Here is a 21,546-nt window from a genome sequence, read left to right as displayed (position 1 = left end):
CCCTTAATATTGCAAGTGAAAGTAGTATAGTAAGCACATTTATCTCAAACAAAATGGACCTTGCATGTGAGGACTTGGTTATTTACCTTTATTCCACCTCGAAAAATTCTGCTTTTCAATTCGTTTGTTAGACAGCTTAAAACACTAGTCGTGACTGCAAAAAGACAGAATACGTGCAAGGAACACTGGGAAATGTTACCGTTCACTTGTTTTAGCATGTGGGTGTCTAAAAACTGAGGGCAACATTTACGTTCAACTTAAAATTTACCTTTACTCCTGAATGTAAAGGCTGCTCTCTTGGTCGCTTTTTGGACACCTATAAGCTAAAATAAGTGAAGGGTAACATTTTCCTGTATACCTTGCACTCCTCCTATGTTTGTGCAGTCACAACTATTGTTTAAAGCAGTCTAGCAAAAGAATTATAGGCAGCTTTGTTTGAGGGAACTAGTTTGAGTTTGGTTTTATAAGCGCTTGAATGCCCATGTGTGTCTTGGCCCTGATTCTACAGCTAGGAGAAAAGCAAAGCTGGTTGGATCAAGGCCCGAATACAGCTGAACTAATTACTGAAAAGCCATGCTTAAGAGATTTTCTAAAGGGAATAAGATTTGTACTGCCCTTTCAAATTCATGGGCAAGGAACTCCACAATTTGGCAGTCCCCATGACAAAACGTCTTTCTCCCCAAGAGGCACGTTTAAACTTCGGTATGGCAAAAAACGTAGCTGAGGATGATCTAAGTTTTCTCGGAGGAAAGTACCAGATAAATCTGGTCTAGAAGTAGGTCAGGCCAATGTTAAGTAAAACTTTGAAAGCTATGCATAAAGCTTTGAAATCCATTTTTTTTTCACTGGGAGCCAATGCAGTTTGGTAAGATCCAGAGAAACAGATTGGTATTTAGGAATTTTCAACACCATCGACCAGCTGCATTCTGCAGCATCTGTAATCTGTGTAGAAGTCTTTTCTGAATGTTCAGAAACAGAGCATTACTATAATCTAGTTTTTAAATGACTAAGGCGGTGACAACAGTTTTCTGCAGTTCAGGAGGAATGAAAGGAAAACATACAGAGAACAGAGGACTAACCTGACCTTCAAAAGTCAAATTGATGTCAAAAACGATGCCTAAGTTTCTAACCTTTCTCACTGGAGTCGGTAAAGAGCCCATTACCTGAGACCACCAAGTAGGTGGCCTAGTAATAAAACCATTTTTTTCAGAATTCAGTTTTAGACAGTTAGCCCTCATCCAGTCATTTATTTGTTTCACACAAGAGTTAAATCTAACAGCTGTTTCCTCAGGATTTCTGGACACCGGTAATCTGCGTATGAAACGGCAGAAAAGCCAAAAGATTTAATAAGCTGTATTGCAATATGCCAGACTACATAAGGACAAACTCATCTTTGAATCTAGATCAATAATGATATTTCCAGACTATGCCCTCCTGGTGCAGCAGCAGTGCAAATCATTCATGGCATGCAAAGCGACGGTTGCGTGATCTTAACATTCACTATACACTCCAGTATCCCGCCAAGCTAAGTGTTGTCTAAAATTCCAAGTCTCACTTTTTTTTATACGCCTGAAGCTGTGTTTGTTTGGACTGATGCACGTACTCACCTGAAACCTCGATCTCTGCCGCCACTGGAGTCGGATTCATCCCGTTGTTCACAGCAAAACTGATTAAGAAGGACACAATCGAAGAGGCAATATAGATCTGGATCCGACCGACGGTCCCCCAGCCCGGAGCGGGCATCCTGAGCTGAACTATTGCTGGACTCCTTGGGTTTCGGTCCCCACCAACTGTTTGACATTTAAGCATGTTTTCTTTAGTGTACTGAGTAAGCGTGGACAATACGCTCTATGATTGTCCAGCCCCGGACATTTGTACCCCATGTTGAAGTTCTGGGGAAATGTTGGGAACCATCGGAGGGGGGATCTCGGCTCCCCTGTTGGGGGCCGGGTGTGCCCTCCACTGCGACTGATACTCCTTGTTTTGGGCAATTTTTGGGGGGCATGGAGGGTGGGGGGTTATAGGGATTTTGTTTATGTTAATCTTAGTTCTTACACGTGCACAGACACACAATACAATCCCCATTTGCAAGACACTCAGTTTACATACACACGCAATAGATGACCATTTCGGTAAACACTCCCCCTTTGGGAGACTTGACGGTGGTGTCATGGAACGTCAGGGGATTACTTAATAAAATCAAGCGGGGCGCCATTCTTCACCAGGCCAAGCGATATGAGACCGACATCCTTCTTCTACAGGAGATTCATCTGTTGATCACCAATGCTCCCTGCCTGGCTAGTTTTGGATACCATTTGATATATCATGCTGGGTTTACGAGGGGCTCGCGGGGGCCAGCTATCCTTATTCACCATCATCTCCCTTTCATTTATGAGAAACATTGGATAGATCCTGGGGGGAGATATATCATGATATCAGGCACAATATACGGAAAACACATTAGCATCTGTAGTATCTATGCACCCCAACCCCCCTGGGCTCTACTTTCATTGACACAATCACCCGTCTGTGGAGTGATCTTCCGGATGGTTTAATCCTGCTGGGTGGCGACTGGAATGATGTTATGTCACTGCTGGATAGTAAGGCGCGGGTCCGGTTCGTGACCCATAACAATGCCTCGAAATTGTCTCAGCTTGCTAGCACACTGGGATGGTCAGACATATGGCGGGAATATCATCCAGCAGTGGTGGGCTACACCTATCTGTCCACCGTTCATGGCTCTCTATCCCAGCTGGACTATATGTTTGCACCATGTAGGTACATTCACAGATTTTCCCAGGCCTCTCACCTCCCCAAGGGGCTGTTGGACCGCTCCCCAGTCAGTGTTAAACTTCATATGTATTTTCAAATGCCCCCAGCGAATGTCCCCATGGCATCTAAGGGACTCTGACTATCAAGAGACACTTGCTCAAGCAATCCGAGAATACATAGATCTAAACGTTCCCTCTGCCCCATCCAAAATAACCCTCTGGGAAGCCTTAAAACCCACGCTCCAGGAGGTTGCCATCAGCTATCGTACAAATAAGAAATGCAAACATTCCACCCAACGAGCTGAGCTAGAGCCCCATCACACTTACCTAGAGACACAATACATGAGCAATCCCAGGACTTTCCTTCAGGCGTAACCTACTTGAAGCCCAACAGCAGCTACTGCAACATCTCATGGATGAGGAAAAGGAATCTGGTTGGCGTCACAACACAAGATTTATCAATGGGGGGACAAAACAAGCAAAATGCTACATAGGCTTTGTCAGGCTGCACGGTCTCCGGCTGCTATTCAGATTATCCGTGGGTCCGACAGAGCTTTACACTCTTCTCCTGGGGCTGTTGCCGCAGAATTTGTGTGCTACTTCTCCGCCTTATATGCGTGTCAAGATCAGCTCTCGGAGACTTTTGCAAATGGGACCTGATAGGTATTACCACCTTTGGTGATGTAATGAAGGGCACCACACTAAAGTCCTTCCAGCAGTTACAGGCATAATTCCAAGTACATAAAAAACAATTTCATAACTATTTTCAATTACGCTACTCTCTCACTCCCAAAATTCTCACCCTGGACACCCTTCCAGAGTTTCACCCCTGGAGGGCCACCTTCTCATGGGGGATCTAGAATCTCATAAAAGCAGACAGATATACCAGACCCTGACGACACATGCCAGAACGACCCACACAAGACCAGAGGAGGGTTGGAGGCAGATATTCCAGACTTAACTGGCGATTACTGGGCCATGCCGTGGCTAGTCCTCGGGTCGCAGTCGGGTCCTCCCAATACCACCTCATCCAATCTAAATACATACACTCAGTGTACTATACCCGACTCCTCCTCTGGAAGATGGGGGTTATTCAATCTCCCCAATATCTACTCTGCGGTAGGGATGAGGGAACGGTTATTCACATGGTCTGGGATTGTACTGCAATACAGCCCTTCTAGCCCAAGGTCTCAGCCTGTCTGTGTAGGGTTCTATCCTGGGATCTCCCATACGACCCCAACCAATTTTTATTACATTCATTGATAGGATAGGGGGAAACCGGTATAAAAAACACCTGCTATTCCTGGCCTTTAATATTGCTACGTATGATATTGTTCAGTTATGGAAGGACGTTAGGGAAATGGCAAACAGAGCTAGATAGATGCATGGGAGCAGAAATTGCGGTCTTCCAGGCGAGAGGTTGGCCCCCGAAACACAGAAAAATATGGTCCTGATGGGCAGCATACCGAGGTATAGATCTTCCCCAATTCCTCCCAGACCCCCTGATGTATGAGGCTCTCCGTACGTACCGGATCAAACACACCTAGCTCAATACCATATCACCGGTGGCGCAAGTACTCAAATATACTCACTAAATTATACGGTTAATGGAATTGTCTGCGCAAAGTTTTTGTTGTTATACATGTCACTGTCACTAATTATATATACATCTGGTACTCTTGAATTACCCATTGGTTCAATATGTATATGGAGGACTGCAGCCCAGATTGTACCATACACATCGATAAAATATGTTAAAAGATATATATAAAAGATTTAATAAGCCTTGTCAGTGGGGTGATGTACAGATTAAAAAGTGTAGGGCTCAATGACGAGTCCTGCGGCACTCCACAGGGCAATCTGAACACCTCAGAAGTAAAGTCTCCTAGTGCAACATACTTTTCTCTGTGAGAGAGAAAAGATATCAGCAGGCTAAGAGCGGAGCCTCATACCTTCAAATTGGAAAGCCAGTTAATCAAGATGTTCTGATTGATCATAACGAAGGCCGCAGAAAAGTCCACTAAAATTAGAGCAGCTCTGCCTCCTTCATCAAGAATGGATCTCAGTTCTTCAGCGGCAACAATCATGGCCGTCTCGGTACTATGCGCACCTCTAAAACCAAATTATGTGGAGTCCAAGGACCCATTCTCCTCCAAGAATGATTTTTTAAATATTGGAAGGAAAAGGCAACTGCGATATCAGCCTATAACTATAGGGCTCTGAATTATTGAGACAAGTTTTCTTTAATAGAAGAACAATAGATACTTCCTTCCACTGTGATGGGAAAATCCCAGACTTAAATATTTCCTGAAAGATTTCTGTCAGATGGGAGCTTATAATTTCAGGTGCCAAATGCACAATTTTGTTTGGGCATGGCTCCAGAGGAGAACCCAACTTAGTTGATTTAACCAAGGTAAGTACCTACCTAAGAGGAGAGAAAGAAACTAAAACTCCTGCGCATGGCACTCCTTCTAATTCAACCTCCTGGTCAGAAACTACAGGAGTGTTTAGGACAAAGTGTTAAATACATCCACTACCTTAGTCTGAAAGAAACTCACAAGTAAATTACAGAACTCTTGATTACAATTGTGACTAACAATTTCTGGAGTTTTCGCTAGACTTTTCACTGTTTCAAACAATTCTCCAGCTAGAGTGTGTTACAAATGGGGGTCTCTAGTTGGCAATGGTTTGCACCTTTGCCCAGGTAGAGACCCTTCTTCCTAGTCAGGGTAAGATAGTTACACTCCTAAAATAAACCCTGTTCACCCCCTTGGTAGCTTGGCACGAGCAATCAGGCTTATCTCACAGGCAGTGTGTAAAGCATTTGCACATAACCAACAGTAATACAGTGAAAACACTACAAAAGGACACCACACCAGTTTAGAAAAATATCCAATATTTTTATATATCCATAACAAGACCAAAACAACACAAATCCAACATACAGTACTTTAAAAATATGAACTTTGCAAAAATAACTTGAAAACACAGTTCTTCTGAGTCGGTAGCTCTGTCCGGGGCTACCACAGTGCTGTTAACAACAGAATCCAACAATTCCAGCTGACCGCATCGGTTAGGGGCATCAACAGACTCATAAACAGTACCTTTTGTGTTGCAGGCAACACTTTGGTGTGGGCCAGTCGTGGCAACCGGCGCAGTTGCAATGCAGAGCGTAGAGGTGCAGAGTGCGGTGCCCTAAGGGCGCAGTGCAGGCAGCGGCTGGGTGACAGTCGTCTAGCAAAGTCGACAAGACCAGGGCTGGGGTGCAGAGTGAAGGTGGTGCTTGATACGATGCTGAAAGATTACAGTGCAAGCGACAGAGACGGTTGCAGGGAGCTGGCGTCGGTGTGTCCGGACTTCTGTGTGGGACGGAGAGGTGCATTGTGAGATTTTAAAAACGGTGCCCCCAAGTCACGAAGTGGTCACGGAAGTTGCTGTCAGCGTGAAGCGACAGCATTGGTGAGACAGGGCTGCGTAGTGAAGCGTGGCAGTGCAGAGTGTGGTGCCCACAGTTCATGATGCAAGCAGTGGCTCAGTGGCGGCAGCATTAGTCATCATTGTCGGTGAGACCAGGGTTGCGGTGTGAGATGCAAACGGTACCCTCTGCGGTGCCTTCAGGACACAGAGCCAGCGGCGGACTCGGTTAAGGAATCGGCTGTTTTCACCCCTCTTTGACAACTGAAACCACGGTTCCAGAGGCGGTACCCAGAGATCGGTGAAGTCTTTGCAGTCCTTGAGACTTCAGAACAGGAGGCAAGCTCTACTTCAAGCCTTTGGAGATACTCAGCACAAGTAAAAAAAAGTTCAGTCCAGTTCTTTCACTGCCCAAGGCAGAAGCAGCAACTGCACCAAAGCAATAACACAACATAGGTTCTCTATGAAGTCTTTTCTATCCCTGAGACTTCCAACGGGAGACAAGCTCTACCTCATGCCCTTGAAGAAAACTCTGATAGCAGGATAATTAAAGTACACACCAGTCCTTTCCCTTCCCAAGACAGAAGCACCAAGCAGCAGGCCAATACTGCAGAGTACTTCATAAAAGTGGCAGCTCCTCCTGACAGCTTCTCCAGCTCAGGAGTAATCTAGCTCAGGAGTAATCTAAAATACTGGGGTCTGGGCACCAATATTTACACAGCAAATTAATTTCTTCTCTTGGTGCACAGTAGCTCTTTTTCCCTTTTTTTCTTTTAAAGTTTTATATAGCAGAAACTAGACCCAAAGATATCAGGTGTCAGAGCGCTTTACATGAACACAAGTTTTGTTACAGATGGACATATTAATTTTTGTTAGGCATGGGGAGATTAAGTGATATGCCCAGAAACACAGGATGTTGTTGTTGCCAAGACCCAATCCCAGTTGCCCAGCTACAAGAGTGACTGCTCTAGCTGTGAGGCTACATCCTCTCAGCCAAAACCAGACCTGTCCTCTCTGGTCCCGCTTCCCGGTAGGAGGTGGAGACAGCATTGTCCAAGGTAGACAGGGCCTATTCAGGAGCAACAGAAATCTCCACCCACCACTCTAAATGCAGAACAAGCCTATTTATTTGCTAGTGAAAACTCCTCCCACTACATTGAATACAGCCCAGGTCTATTCTGTCCAGCCCTGACACATTCAGTAAAGGCAGAACACACATCCACCCCCTCCACCAGTGGCCTTATGAGAGAATGCACATCCCCAGCCCCAGTCACTCCAAAGCCAGACAGTGAATCCAAAAACCAGCAGACATCCACAGCATGGCTAAGCAAGAAAATACCCACTTTCTAAAAGTGGTATTTTCAAACACACAATATAAAAATCATCTTTACTAAAAGATGCTTTTTTATATTCTGAGTTCAGGGATACTAAAATCCATCTTTCTATCTTGTCCCTATGAAAAGTTATATTTATAAGATGTTATAAATAAACTCCCATTCTATGCTATAGTACAGATAGCATTTCAATAGTGAAAAAACAAAATGCAGTGTATTTCACTATCAGGACATGTCACACACCTCAGTACATGTCCTACCTTTCACAAACACTGCACCCTTGCCAGTTCGACATGGCAGTACCACACTGCCCACAGCCACTGCAGTGACAGGTCTGAGTTACATTCACAGGCTGCTCTTGTGGGTGGTACAATCAGTGCTGCAGGCCCACTAGGAAACACATGGAGATGATGTACGGATCACTGAAACTTGTCAGGCACTCACCCCCAGTCACAGATCTGGTTTGAATCTATCATCGTTCTTTAGCTCACTTCGCCACCCCAGTTCAGACACAGCTATATGCAAATGAGCCTTGACTCTGTGCCTCATAAGAACAGTCCAGCCCGAACTGCCAAGCCATGTCTTCCCTGGACAGGAAACAAGCATCTTGGGACCGGTTTCGGACTAACAGCCTTCAACAGCCAGGCTAGCTTGAATCCAGTGGAAAAGTGAGCAAGGTACCCACGTCTGGGCATACCCTGCCAACTTAAGGCGAACAAAGCAAACACAAGGAGATGATGGACGGAGCACTGAAACTTTTCAGACACCCCCAGGCACAGATCTGGGTTGAATCTATCATCGTTCTTGAGCTCACTTCGCCACCCCAGGTCAGAAACAGCTATATGCAAATTGTTTTAATTTGCCCTTTTTGCAGGGACATCCCTGAACTTTTTGCCTTCCTCCTGTGTTTTGTCTGACCTGTTTTTGTTGGTTTTATGACTCCTGGCACTTTACCACTGCTGATCAGTGCTAAAGTGCATATGCTCTCCCTATTATAAATTAATGTATGTATTAGTTATTCCATGATTGGCTTGTTTGGTTTACTTGTCAGACCCTAGTACAGTGCACCGAGTGTGCCCAGGGCTTGTAAATCCAAATGCTGCTAGTGGGCTTGCAGCACTGGTTGTGCCACCCACAGAAGCAGCCGTGTAAAAATGTGTCTCGGGTCTGCCATTGCAGAGCCTGTGTGCAGTCTGGTACTGTCATGCTGACTGGGCAAGTGCACCCACTTGCCAGTCTCTAAACCTTCCCTTCTTCATATCAGACACCCCTATGGTAGGCCCAAGGGCAGGGTGCATTGTAAGTATAAGGTAGGACATGCCATGGTGTGTGTGGCATGTCCTAATAGTGAATTACAGCCATTTTCGTTTTTCACTATTGCAAGGCTACCTGTTCTACATAGGTCAGATTGGGCAGTTAGATTATTACATTTTATAATCCTAACTGACTCAGGGAACATGGTAGAAATTCGAGTTTAGTATGCCTGAACTCAGAATGATAAAATACATATTTTAGTGAAGTTGGTTTTAATATTCCATGTTTGAAAATACCACTTTTAGAAAGTAGGTATTTTCTTGCCTAACTATCCAAACCAGCCTCTGCTAGGCGGTGTATTCCTTGTCTGAAGTTTGAGTGACAGGGCTGGGGGATTCCAGGAGACAGAATGAGTCAGCCCAGTGGTGAATAGAGAGATCTGCATCTAGATAGGTGGGAGGAGTTGCACCTGGGACCTGAATAGGGCTGTGCCTGCCTTCCACAATGCCGGCTTCACCCCTTGTGGTGTGTCTGATGTCTCTGCCCTGCATTGTGAAAGGAGAGAAGGAGTCATGTGAACAGAGTACTCCAGGGCTGTGCCTTCCCTCCACAATGCTGGCTCCACCTCCTGTGGGGCGTCTGATGTTTCTGCCCTGCACTGTGAAAGGAAAGAAGGAATCATGTCAACAGAGTGCTCCAGGGCTGTGCCTTTCCTCCACAATGCTGGCTCCACCTTCTGTGGGGTGTCTGATGTTTCTGCCCTGCACTGTGAAAGGAAAGAAGGAGTCCTTTAAGCAGAGTGCTCCAGAACTGGTTAGGAAAAGGCAAAGGCCCCTCTGCCCTCAGAGGACAAAGGTTTTTGGGCTATAAATATTGGGACCCTGATCCCAAGAAATTAGATCACTTTTGAACAAACAGGAAAAAACCTTTGATGAGGAGTGGAACCAGAAGAAACTGAGGAAAGACTATCCCTAAACTGAAGTGCTACTTGGGGGACTGGCCTGCAGTGGTTGCCTCACTGCCAAAGAGAGGAGAAAGGGACTTTGTGTACTTTCATCAACTTGTAAGGATCTCCAAGGGCTTGGAACAGAGCTTGCCTCCTACTGAAGTCTCAGGGACAACAGACTTCAACCCCTAGCGCCCCAGAGTTCTTTGGAAGTGCCTACTGCTATTTTGGGCCTTCTGAGGGGCTCCGTGTCGCAAGGAGCTGGAAAGGCGACTCAAGAGGAAGAAGCGTGTCGCCATCGTTGTTGCTGCTGTCGCATTGTGGATGTTTTCCGCTGTAGCTGTCGTATTGCACCGCATCAAGAGAAGCGTCTCGAACCGAAGAGGAAGCGTGTCGCCAAAGCTGCTGCAGCCGTCGCATCTTGGATGTCGCAGCTGTAGCTGTCGTATTGCACCGCATCATGAAAAGCGCCTCACATTCACTGAGAAGCGTGCCGCCATCGGAGCTGCTGCCGTCGCATCTTGAATGTCGCCGCTGTAGTTGTCGCATTGTGCGGAAGCGCCTCGCAACGTCGGAGAAGAGTGTCGCAGCCGAAGCTGTTAGCGTCGCATCGCTGAACAAGGGTGTCGCCGCTGCAGCTGATGCATCGAATCAAGACTTCTCCCATCATCAGAGAAGCATGCCACATCTGGAAGATCTTCAAGTCTTTATTTCTTTGCACTGGAACTTTGCTGCATTTCCATCGCTGCAATACTTTTGTTGTGGAAGCGTAACGCATCGTAAGGTACATTGATTCAAAGTGTCGCATTTTAAGAACTGAACAAAACTAAGCTAAAACTACCATTTTAAGTAAAGTATTGTGGATTTTTGTCGTTTGTGGTCTTGTGATAAGTCTATATAAAGAATTCTTTTTTATATAAAACCTGTGTGATGTCCATCTGTAGTGTTGTCACTTGATTGCTGTATAAGTTCACAAATGCTTGACACACTGCCTCTTAGATAAGCCTGTCTGCTCGTGCCAAGCTACCGAGGGGGTGAGCAGGGGTTATTTTAGGAGTGTACCCCTTTACCCTGACTCGAGGCAAGGGTCCCTATTTGTCACAAGTACCTACCTGTGCCAACAAGAGACCCCCAAATCTAACACAAATCAGTCTTGACCCTGTGCCTCATGGGAACAGTCCAGCCCGAACTGCCAAGCCATGTCTTTCCTGGACAGGAAACAAGCATCCTGGGACCGATGAAGAGTGTTACCCAGAAACCGGTCCCAGGATGCTTGTTTTCGGTTCGGGCTGGACTGTTCCAATGAGGCACATGGTCAAAACTGATTTGCATATAACTGGGTCTAAACTGAGGTGGCTAAGGGCCAGATGTAGGTAAAACTGATTTACCGATTCTTAATTACCGAATTTTACCGATTCGGTAATTAAGAATCGGTAAATAAGAAGTGGGGGTATGTAGGAACATCCAGATGTTCCATTTACCGAATCGTTAAGAATCGGTATTTACCGATTCGGTAAATACCGACCGGTAATGCTCCATTCATTCCTATGGGCTTTGAAGCCCATAGGAATGAATGGGGCATTACCGGTCGGTATTTACCGATCGGTAAATACCGATTTTTGGCAAGGGTGCAGGGGGTGTCACTTTGACACCCTCTATCACCCCCAAAAAAGGTTCGGGGGCCATATGGCAGGCATACCTGCCCTAAGGGCAGGTCTGCCTGTCATATGGCACAGGTGTGCATGCACACATGTGCATGCACACCTGAATCGGTATTTCACCATCAAATTGAATTTGATGGTAAAATACCGAATTCTTAGGCCTTGTGGGACTCAGAAGAGTCCCACCTACATATCAATTTTACCGATTCTGTAAAAATACCGGTCGGTAAATTTACCGACCGGTATATTTACAGAATCGGTAAAATTACCGATTTGCCCAGTTTACCTGCCCCTACATCTCGGTAGCCAAATACCGGTCGGTAACGGCCGAATTCGGCCGTTACCGACCGGTATTTGGCTACCTACATCTGGCCCTAAGTGAGCTAAAGAATCGTGAAGGATTCCTCCCGATCTGTGACTGGGGGTGAGTGTCTGAAAAGTTTCAGTGTTCCGTCCATCATCTCCTTGTGTTTGCTTTGCAGGCCCACTAGCAGCATTTCATTTACATGCCCTGGGCACAAACAGAGCACTGTACTAGGGACTTACCAATCCATAACATAATTTACTTTGAGAGCATACCCACAACAGCACCTGATAGCAGTGGTAAAGTGCCCAGAGTCCTTAAACCAACAAAAATAGGGTAGAAAACTGGAGGCCAAAAAGTTAAAAGTCTGGGGTAAGCCTGCTGAAAAAGCCAAGTCTAACGGAGTGTAAGATCTTTTTGGAATAAAACGTAGTTTGAGATCCAGTCACAAATATTGCTTAAAGCTGTCTAATGCAATAAATGAAAGGCAGCATTGTCTGAGATGGAATAAAGGTAAAGGTAAAGCTAAATGCAAATGTTGACCTCTTGGTTGCTTTTTGGATACCCATAACTAAAATAAGTGAAGGGGTAAAATTTTCTGGAGTACCTTTAGACATGCTATATTTCACAGTCACAACTATTGTTTAAAGCTGTCTAACAAAAGAACTGACAGGGCAGCATTGTGAGAGGGGAATAAAACTTAGGTTGTGGTTGAGGTGCAGTTGCATATATTGTTTCTAGCTGTCTAACATAACAAAAGAAAGGTAGCATTGTCCGAGGTGAAATACAGGTAAATTGAAATCTGAATGTAAATGTTGCCCTCTTGGTTGCTTTTTGGACACCCATAAGCTAATGCAACGGAAGGGTAACATTTTCCTGTATACCTTGCACACAACCTATGTTTTTGCAGCCACAACTATGGGAGTTGGGTGGAAAAGCCCACGCAACGCTCATGAAACACCTTCACAGAGCAAACTAATGCATAGCATTGGTTTGCTCTTCGCTACCCCAGATTTTTGGAGCCACTCGGAGTCACGCAAAATAGCTTTGCGTGGCTTCAAAAATCTGTCTGAAGGTTTGTTTCGCTCTTGCACCACGTTGCGTAGAGCAAGAACTACGCACACCAGGTCATAAATATGGCCGGAAATGTATATGAATCAATGCATGAAGGTTCTTCACAAATGTCATGTAAAACTGCGTTTTTTCTTTTGTGTTTTGGAGAGGGGAGAATAAATGAATCAGCCAGGAATAGGGAGGAGAAGAAACAGTGACGCAGCAGCTGGAGGTTAGGTGGAACAGAGACTGGTGCGGGTGGGGGCTAGAAGAAAGGTATTGGGCAGATGGGTGATGAGAAACTTTGGGACTTTCTCTATTATCTGCACTTCGGGTATTTCACAAAACTACCCATATGTGAACTGTGAACTAATGAAAGTTGGCAAATACACAAGGTGTAAGAAAGTGTCTGTCTTCTTAGAAAACCTTACCCCGTGGGACATTCATAAATAATTAATTTGAAAGGTAGAATTAACTGCAGAATTTTGACCATCACTTCTTGGCTTTTGGTGTAGTATACACAGTGCAACTGTTGAAGGCCTCCACCACGTCGTGTACCCGGCCTGCATCACATGCGCCCTATCGTACTCTACCTGGACCCTTCAAACTTTGACAGTCAAGAGATTGAGGGGCAGCTTTGATAAACTTCTGCTAAAGATTTTTAATAGAAAAACTGGAACTTTCCAAATCTCCTGGAAGGGATGTCATTTGCTACGTTTGTGCTTCAATTGTTTAGCAGTGTTTGATTTCTCCAGTAGCCAATTTTCATTGTGCACTTAAAATAAGGTTGTCCGTGGTCCGTAAGTGATTGCTGAGGGATGTATGACATTACAACGCATGCTTTTACCACGCATGCTGTTACAACGCAGTTTTTACAACGCATACCATTACAACGCATAGCACTTTGGGGTGCTGGATAGTGAATAGTTTAATTTACTATTCCAACTCCAGTCCCCGTGGACACTAGGGAAGGTGTTGGATAGTAAATTAAATCTATTCCCTATCCTAGAGCGCCCCCCAGCGCAATGCGTTGTAATGGTTCTCGTTGTAAAACATGCGTTGTAATAGCACTGCGTGGTAAAAGTTGCGTTGTAAAGGATGTTTCCCATTGCTGAGGCATAAAAACATATTTTTCAGTAGCAACACTCAGAACTATTTTATGCCAAATAGCTGTTTGGCAAATGTTGCTTTCACCATGGCAAAGGGTACTAAGTGGAAGAAAACATGCGCCCAGCCGTAATTCGGGAAAAGAAAACAATGCTTCTCAGCACAGCAGAAAATGACTATTATTGCAATTGCCAAAATTGTGCAGCTCAAACCAATGAAAGCACACCAGGTTTCTGCAAAATGGCGCAGTAGCATTCCACTAAAAACTACAAACAATGATTCTGTGCCACTGTCACATGGTCCTTATTTAGTTAAAGATACCAGTTTAGCCCTGATTTTGGCCACTTAAGTATGCAATCAATACACCCTCGTACTGACATGTATGGCATACAGTTATCATGTGGTGGGTCTGATTGTTGTTTTTTTTTTCTAATTCCAAATTTATTTTGGAGTTCCTGATTACGTGCATGGAACCCAAAAAAGTTGTGAACTGCCAAATTGTATTGTCTGATAAAAAAGGCTACACGAGAGGAACCATTGAAAACAAGCATTTGCAATGCAAAAGGTTTTGCATTACTGATAGTTTGAGGTATTGGCGTTGCAAATAATAATGCAACGCCAATAGCTCACACTTTTAGTTATGTGAGACCTAGTGCATTGCAAATGCTTGAGTAGTGAGCCAGGAGCCAGCATTGCATGTCTCAGTGCAGGACTGCAAGTGGATCCTAGAGGTCCCTAGTGAACAAGGCACCAGCACTGCATTGCTAGGTGCAGTACCACAAGCTGCTCCTAGAGGTCCCTAGTGAGCAAGGTACAAGCACTGTATGTCTAGGTGCATTACCACAAGCTGGTCCTGGAGGTCGTAGTGGGCAAGGCACCAGAACTGCATGTCTAAGTGCAGTACCGCAAGCTGCTCCTGGAGGACTCTAGTGAGCCAGGCACAGCACTGCATGTCTATGAAGTTGAAGTTATTGGTATTATTAATGGCAATGTTTTTTACTTAGCCATGTTGCAAAAAGGGGACCTCTTTTGGTCAAATATGGTACTGCACCCTACAGATCATATGGTAAATCCACCCTACCCATAATGCATTGCATTCACAACAGTACTACGAGTATATTCAAATAGCTATGTCCATTTATACAATTAGTAGTTTTGAAATGTGACAAAGGAATTATTATATTAATTTCTGATAAGGTTGTACTCTGTGTGGAGTTGATGAAGGAAATGTATAGACAGTCTCATCTAAATGTGAGATGTTCTAGTGAGTGAAGTAACCACTGCCAGTCTAGCTTAGGACCAAGTGGGTGTCTCGCCTGAAGCCTTTTAAGAAAATAGAAAATAGTTGCTTGAGGTTGTAATTAAAACTAACCCTGGGCGTAGTTCGCGTAGCCGCACTCCGCGAAGCTACGCGAAGACGCACTTGCACTCCGCGAGCTACGCGTAGCTCCGCGGACATGCGTAGAAGGTTGCTAGACCCGTTCGCGCGCCGTTTTTCGTCTTCGGGAGCGCGGTGCGCGTGTTCGGGGCGCTGCCTGCATGCTCGCGATAGCTAGCGCGCTAAGTTACTCAATGAGGTTTGTCCCGCCCGCTTGCGTTCCCTTATTTCCGGTTCCGGGTCACAAGTAACGTGTTCGCGTTGTGTTAGACATGTTCGGGAACTCATCTTCTCGTTCGCACTGCCAAAGTGCGTGATCGCGTCAAATATCGCGCGAACTTACCGCGGCGGTCGCGACGGGCAGAGCCATCTTCGATTTCACACTCTGGCTATGGTTTTGGGCCTACTTCAGCATCTCACTCCTATCTCTTCCATCCTGGTCTTTTCCCTCAGTTTTTCTAACTTTCTTTACTTCGTACCTATTTCTGTCTGTGCCTAGGTTTATATTTCTCATTTTATTTTTACTTTTACCACTTTTTTTGCAACTTTTCTCTTGTTTTATATTACTTCCTTCTTTTATCTTTCTTCTTTCTTCCCCTAACCTTTTTGTCTTCAACTTTCCTTCTCCCCTCCACCCAGAACCATGGTGAAGGGTGCCAGCAGAATCGGCGGCTCAAAGGGCAAGGCGGCTGTGCCTAAAAAAACCAGGCTGCCTTGCGGCAGAATGCGCCCGGCAGGAGTGACGCCCCGCCAACTTTTTGGGGAGGAGGAGTTGGCCGCCCTGGTCTTTTTTATCCAACGTCACCTCCCCTTGACTTTGGCAGCAGGCGGCAGGCCCGGCTCCGGATACCAGCACATTGAAGAGCGTCTCCGGCGGTGGGCGAAGGTGCGCCGTGCAGTCTTCCGCTGCTCCGGTATCCGGCGTACCCACCATCAGCTGTCCCACCGCTGGGCCGACATTTTGGACCGTGAGCAGGACCTGTTGGACCTGCTTGGTGTGGAGGTTGTGGGTCTTGGTGAGTGGCTACCCCAAAAATAAAGTGTGTATATATATATATATATATATATATATATTTATATACATATAGATTATATATATATATATATATATATATACATATATAGATATATAGTTGTCTAAATATTGTTATTGTATCTTTGTAAATATTGGCTGAATAAGTAACGCGATGACTGTTGCCCCTAGTTACATTTGCGATGTATTCCGGTATATCTACTGTCATTGTATGACAGTGTTCTTCTTCTTCACTGGCTCTTGCGTGTTGTTTCAACTTGGCGCTAGCTGTTGCTGTTTATTGATGTGAGATTTTCTTTATTGCTGAGAACTGGAGTTAGTTAATGCTATTAATAGAGTCTTGTCCTTCCTTTGTCCGTCAGTGAAATAGCGGTGGATGGATAATTATTAATTGTACGTTGTTTGCATATTGTAGCATTTTTTTCACGGCCTTCTCTTCTGCATGAATGGAATCCTTTTCTTGCAAAGAATGCTAACGTTACTTTGTTCTTCTTACCTCAGCCAGGGCCGGCTCTAGGGGGCATGTGCAAGCTGTGCAACTGCACAGGGGCACCAAACTTCAGGGGCCACCGCACCAATAGATATCCTTAATGTAATAATACTCTAAGGATGGATACATATTTGCGTTGCGGCCCCTGGCATGGATTTGTTGCCTCCGGCTCTGTTCCACTGTAGCAGTGTGATTTGCAATTATGTCTATGTTTCACATCACTCAATGTATTTATCTATGTTTATTATTTTAATTTTTACATGAACCACAGAATCCAGGGGCAAGCAGAATACAGGGACCGAGTCGGCGGGTGAACCACCAGTTACACAGAGCTCCTCTACTGCGGATCCTGCTGCTGTCCCCAGTAAGTCCAACAGTGCTTGTTTTTTCCTCTGTAATGTGTCTGCAGTGCTTTGTCAATTGACAGCAACCAAGTAGGCATCCAGAATGATGTTTGTCTAGTATTTTTGTAAACGTTAGTATACCACTACTAGTCTTGTGGGTATTCTTCTATCTCCTACGGAGTTATATACATATTGCACAACTATGTAACTATGCACACGAAAATTGGATGTTGTTGGTACTGATAGGCAGGTTGGACCTTACTTACACCTCAGTCACAGAACTCTGAGGAACGCACAATTCACTGAACGTCAGCCTATATGGCCTGAGTCATTGGTCTATTGTTCAAATCACACTCCTGAACCCCAATACCAAGATGCCGAATGCTTTTAGGACACAAACCGTTAGCTAAGAAACCCCCTTTTGCTCACTCACTCGTGTGAGTCTCTAAGACAACAGACAGTGAAAATAAACTTCAGAGTCAAAGTGGTCATTCAAAAGCTTTATTTTGTTAGAAGTAAGTAAGTAACATCAATGTTTTTAAGTGCTTCCGTCCAATACGTTGAAGGGCCCACCAGAAAAAATCCAGAGTTAAAACAGGCATAATAAAGTAATCAACATTTGTACAGCTACTAGTGCACAATAGGGAAATGTGGCAACTATCGGAGACCTCTCACCAACGTATACTGGTCAGATATTCCTCTTTTTTTGTAAGCTATGGAAATGTCCGCTTCGTAGAAGGCAATCTTCTCACCTGCCGAAAAATAATGACAAAAGTGGTGCACGTTAGACAGTATTAAATACATTTATGCCAGTTTTATGCAGCCATGCTAAAAAGAAGTTGTGTAACCTGTAAGCAAACTGTATCCCACAATCCACATAGAAAACTTAAATACGGGCCCTTTTACTTTCCCACCTCTTCAGGTGTATGCATTGAACAATGATGTGTTGCCCCAGAGCGTCTTCTCGTACTGCGCAACAAGCTGCGAGTTAACACATGCGCAAAACTGGATACATTGATGTACAAAGGTTACATAGTTCACTTCCAATTTCCAAGGACTAGAGTAGCAGGACAGATGAGATGAGCTTGGGTACCATACCATAACAATGAATGCTAATAATATGTGTAGTGACTCTGCTGTACTATGCAATGTGGACTCATACTGATTACGTACGTTGGACTTAACTGTTTTGAAGAACTCCATTCTTGGTGAACAAGTACAAAGTGGGCTGTGCATCCATCTAAAAAGGCGTACTTATTTTTATAGGTGCAGAACCCTTACCATCGACCAGTGCCGACGGGGACAGCGGCGCTGCTTCAGCGCTCCCGGCGGGGACAGGAGGAACAGAGGCACCTACACCAGCAGCAGTGGGGGGGGAGCCAACAGCGGCGGGCGATGGTAAGTTACATTCAATAGTGATCTGCATTACTTGGTGGGAGGGGAAAACTTTCTCACTGTACTCTACTGGAAAATATATGTTACCTTTACTTGTCATTAGCATGCTAAGCATTACCACTACAGTAATGCAAGTGCCTGATAGCAGTCGGATGCATGGGTTGTTGTTAAAGCATGTAAAGGGGAAAACACAGCTGCCAGCGTGGTTGGGAGACACACCCAATACCGGTGGTTAGTGGATAGTCTCAGCAGCTGCGGTGTTTTGGGCAAACCCAAAGGCAAGGGAAGGAGGGGACGACTGGGTGCATGGGTCGTTGCTGGTGAAACACAAACCAAATAAGGTTTGTTGCGCGGTATAAAGTATTATAGTCTTTACTAGACATGTGCTACTAGCTGCCCCCTGTTAATTAATGTTACTTTGAGAGTGTTCCCGCCTTCCCGGAACAAAAGGAGATATGTAAAAGACAGGTGTTCGTTCTAATGTGTGTGACCGTTGAAGTACACCCATGCTAATAGGGCAGACATAAAGCCGTGACAAAAAGTCCGAAAAATGAATAGAGGCTGTAGAATGTTCAAGATAGACGCAACACTATTTCTGGTACTCAGCTTGCTTGCTAGTGCTACTGTGCCGCCCACTATGTGTTGAATCAATGTTGTGTTCTTGATTTGCGGGGAGTTTGGATTAACAATTCTGTTTCTTTCTTTATAGTTACTCCTTCCCAAAAACCAACCAGGAAGGAGTTGGCAGTCCGGGCCCGGCAGCGGAAACTGCAGGCAATTGTAGAGGCCTACCGCCGGCTGGTGGATCAGGCCGAGGAGGAGGAGGAGGAGGCGGCGGCAGCAGCTGCTGCCTCTTCCAATGCCCCGGGCCCCAAGCCTGCAGGACTACGTCGCCGTGGTCAGGCAGCCGCCCGCCGCCGCATTGTTACATCTTCGGCGGCCCCCCCACAACAACAACAACAACCACATGCATGCAAGTGTAGGTGCCGTGCTTTCAAAGCAAAGATTCTCCGCCGGGTAGCGAAGTTGGAGGAGGAGCGGAAGAAGCAGGAGGACGGTCTAGAGGAGCGTGTCAAAATACTGGTGGACAAACACCTGAAAGCCCGCCGGCTTTGAAATGGACCCTGTTTTTTGCCCCTTTTTTAATCCTTTTGTTGGTGGGTGGGATGTGGGAGTTGGGGTGTACATTTGGGTTGAAATTTGGTTGGGGTTAGGGGAGGGTAGGGAGGGACAGCTCTGGGTCAGGGGGTTACATTTGTTATATATTTTATTTTTCTATTATCATTATTAAAATATAAAAATAAAACAAAGATATTATTTTCACAAGAAAACATTTGAAGTTCATTTGTGTTTGTTGGGGGGGTGGAGGGGGGACTGTTTCACCAAATAATGTACGTTGTGCAACATGAACATGCACTACGAACGATAAATTAAGTACTGACTGCACCTGTAGTAGTAGGGTCACAAGTGCATAAATAATTTATATTATTAAATAACATGGGAAAATTGCCCATCACGTGAGTCTGAAGTTACTACTAGCATACTTTAATTCCATGCACATTTGCTCAGAGTCGGCTAAACAATCCTATGCAATGCATTGCATCATTCCTTTAACATACCTGTCCTAGTTGTCAGGGAAGAGGAGCTTGTCCTCAAACTCTGTGCGTTCAGACAGAAGTAGGTCATGTAACCCAGTAGTGAGGACGTCTTCTTCACACTCGCTTTCTTCATCCGGCGGTGATTCACGTACTTGATAGTCTGGTGGTATGAAGCGTTGATTCATTTTTATCATTGTCAGCCGCTCCACGCTTTTGGGGGAGAGACTAGTCCTTTTCGATGTGACAATGGCACCAGCAGCACTGAAAACCCGCTCAGAGGAGACACTGGCTACAGGACAAGCCAGATACTTTATCGCCAGCCTGCTCAGCACTGGCCACTGTCTCCTTCTTTCATACCAATAGACCAATGGGCTTTGCTCCATGAACACCTCTGTTGTGTCATCCAGATAGGCCTGAACCATCCGCTCAATGTTCATTGGTGCTCGGCTTTGCTGGTCCTCTTTTCCCTTTGCAACAGCAACGGACTTACCCATCCCTTTCTGTATAAAAAAATCAGTTATGCTTTTGGTTGGGTCTGCTGAATCAGATCGTGTAGGTGCTGCTTTTGGTACTGTTGGTGCCTGCTGGAAAGCAGACGCACTGCTCTCACGCTGTGAAGAACTTGCGTCAGGAGTACTTGGACTGGCCTGGGCTGGCAGTGGCAGGCCTTTAAGTAACAGCCGTTCAGTTTCTAACTCATTAGCTTCCGCAGCTATGGAAGTTTTGTACTTGTCAACATCCTCATCTGAAAATGGAATTACTTCGTTACTGCTGACAAATAATTTGTACCGTGGATCCAAGATTGTTGCAGTTATGTAATGTTCACCTGACACAATATTGTTGAGCCTTACATTTTCACACAAGCGGTTGACTAAGCCCTTGGCTAAGGTATATGCATCAACTTTTTGTTCGTCACCTTCGTATGTTTCACAGACCTCCTTCACCTGTTGCTCAAGCATGTACAACAATGGGATGGCTTGGCCCATAGTACAGTCCTCCCTGCTAACTGCACGTGTGAAGACCTCAAAGGGTTGCAGCATCTCTGTGATGCATTTAATGAGGTCCCACTGCCACATCTCAATGGTCAGGGCTTTAAGATTAACAGTAGGATCCCCTAATCTTCTTGACATGACATAAGCATTCAGTGGGATGTACTGCTCAAAGAGACGCTCAAGCATGAAATAAGTTGAGTTCCAACGTGTTGGGACCTCCTGTATCAGTGCTTTGACTGGCAACCTATGCTCTTGCTGAATGACCCGTAGCAGCTTCCGTCCTTTGAAAGAATGGTTAAAGTGCGTGCATATTCTTCTGCAGATGGCCATTATGTTGCTGACTTTGGCTTCATTTTTCAGAAAGTCTTGCACGACTAAGTTTATGCAGTGTGCCAAACAGGGTACCCTGAAATAATGTCCTTCTCTCATTGCCTTCACTACATTACTGCCATTGTCGGTGGAAACAAAACCA

Source organism: Lissotriton helveticus, chromosome 1_1, assembly GCF_964261635.1.
Source record: "Lissotriton helveticus chromosome 1_1, aLisHel1.1, whole genome shotgun sequence".
NCBI classification, from domain to species: Eukaryota; Metazoa; Chordata; class Amphibia; order Caudata; family Salamandridae; genus Lissotriton; species Lissotriton helveticus.
The sequence above is the reverse complement of the archived record's forward strand: the minus strand, read 5'-3'. Positions refer to the sequence as shown.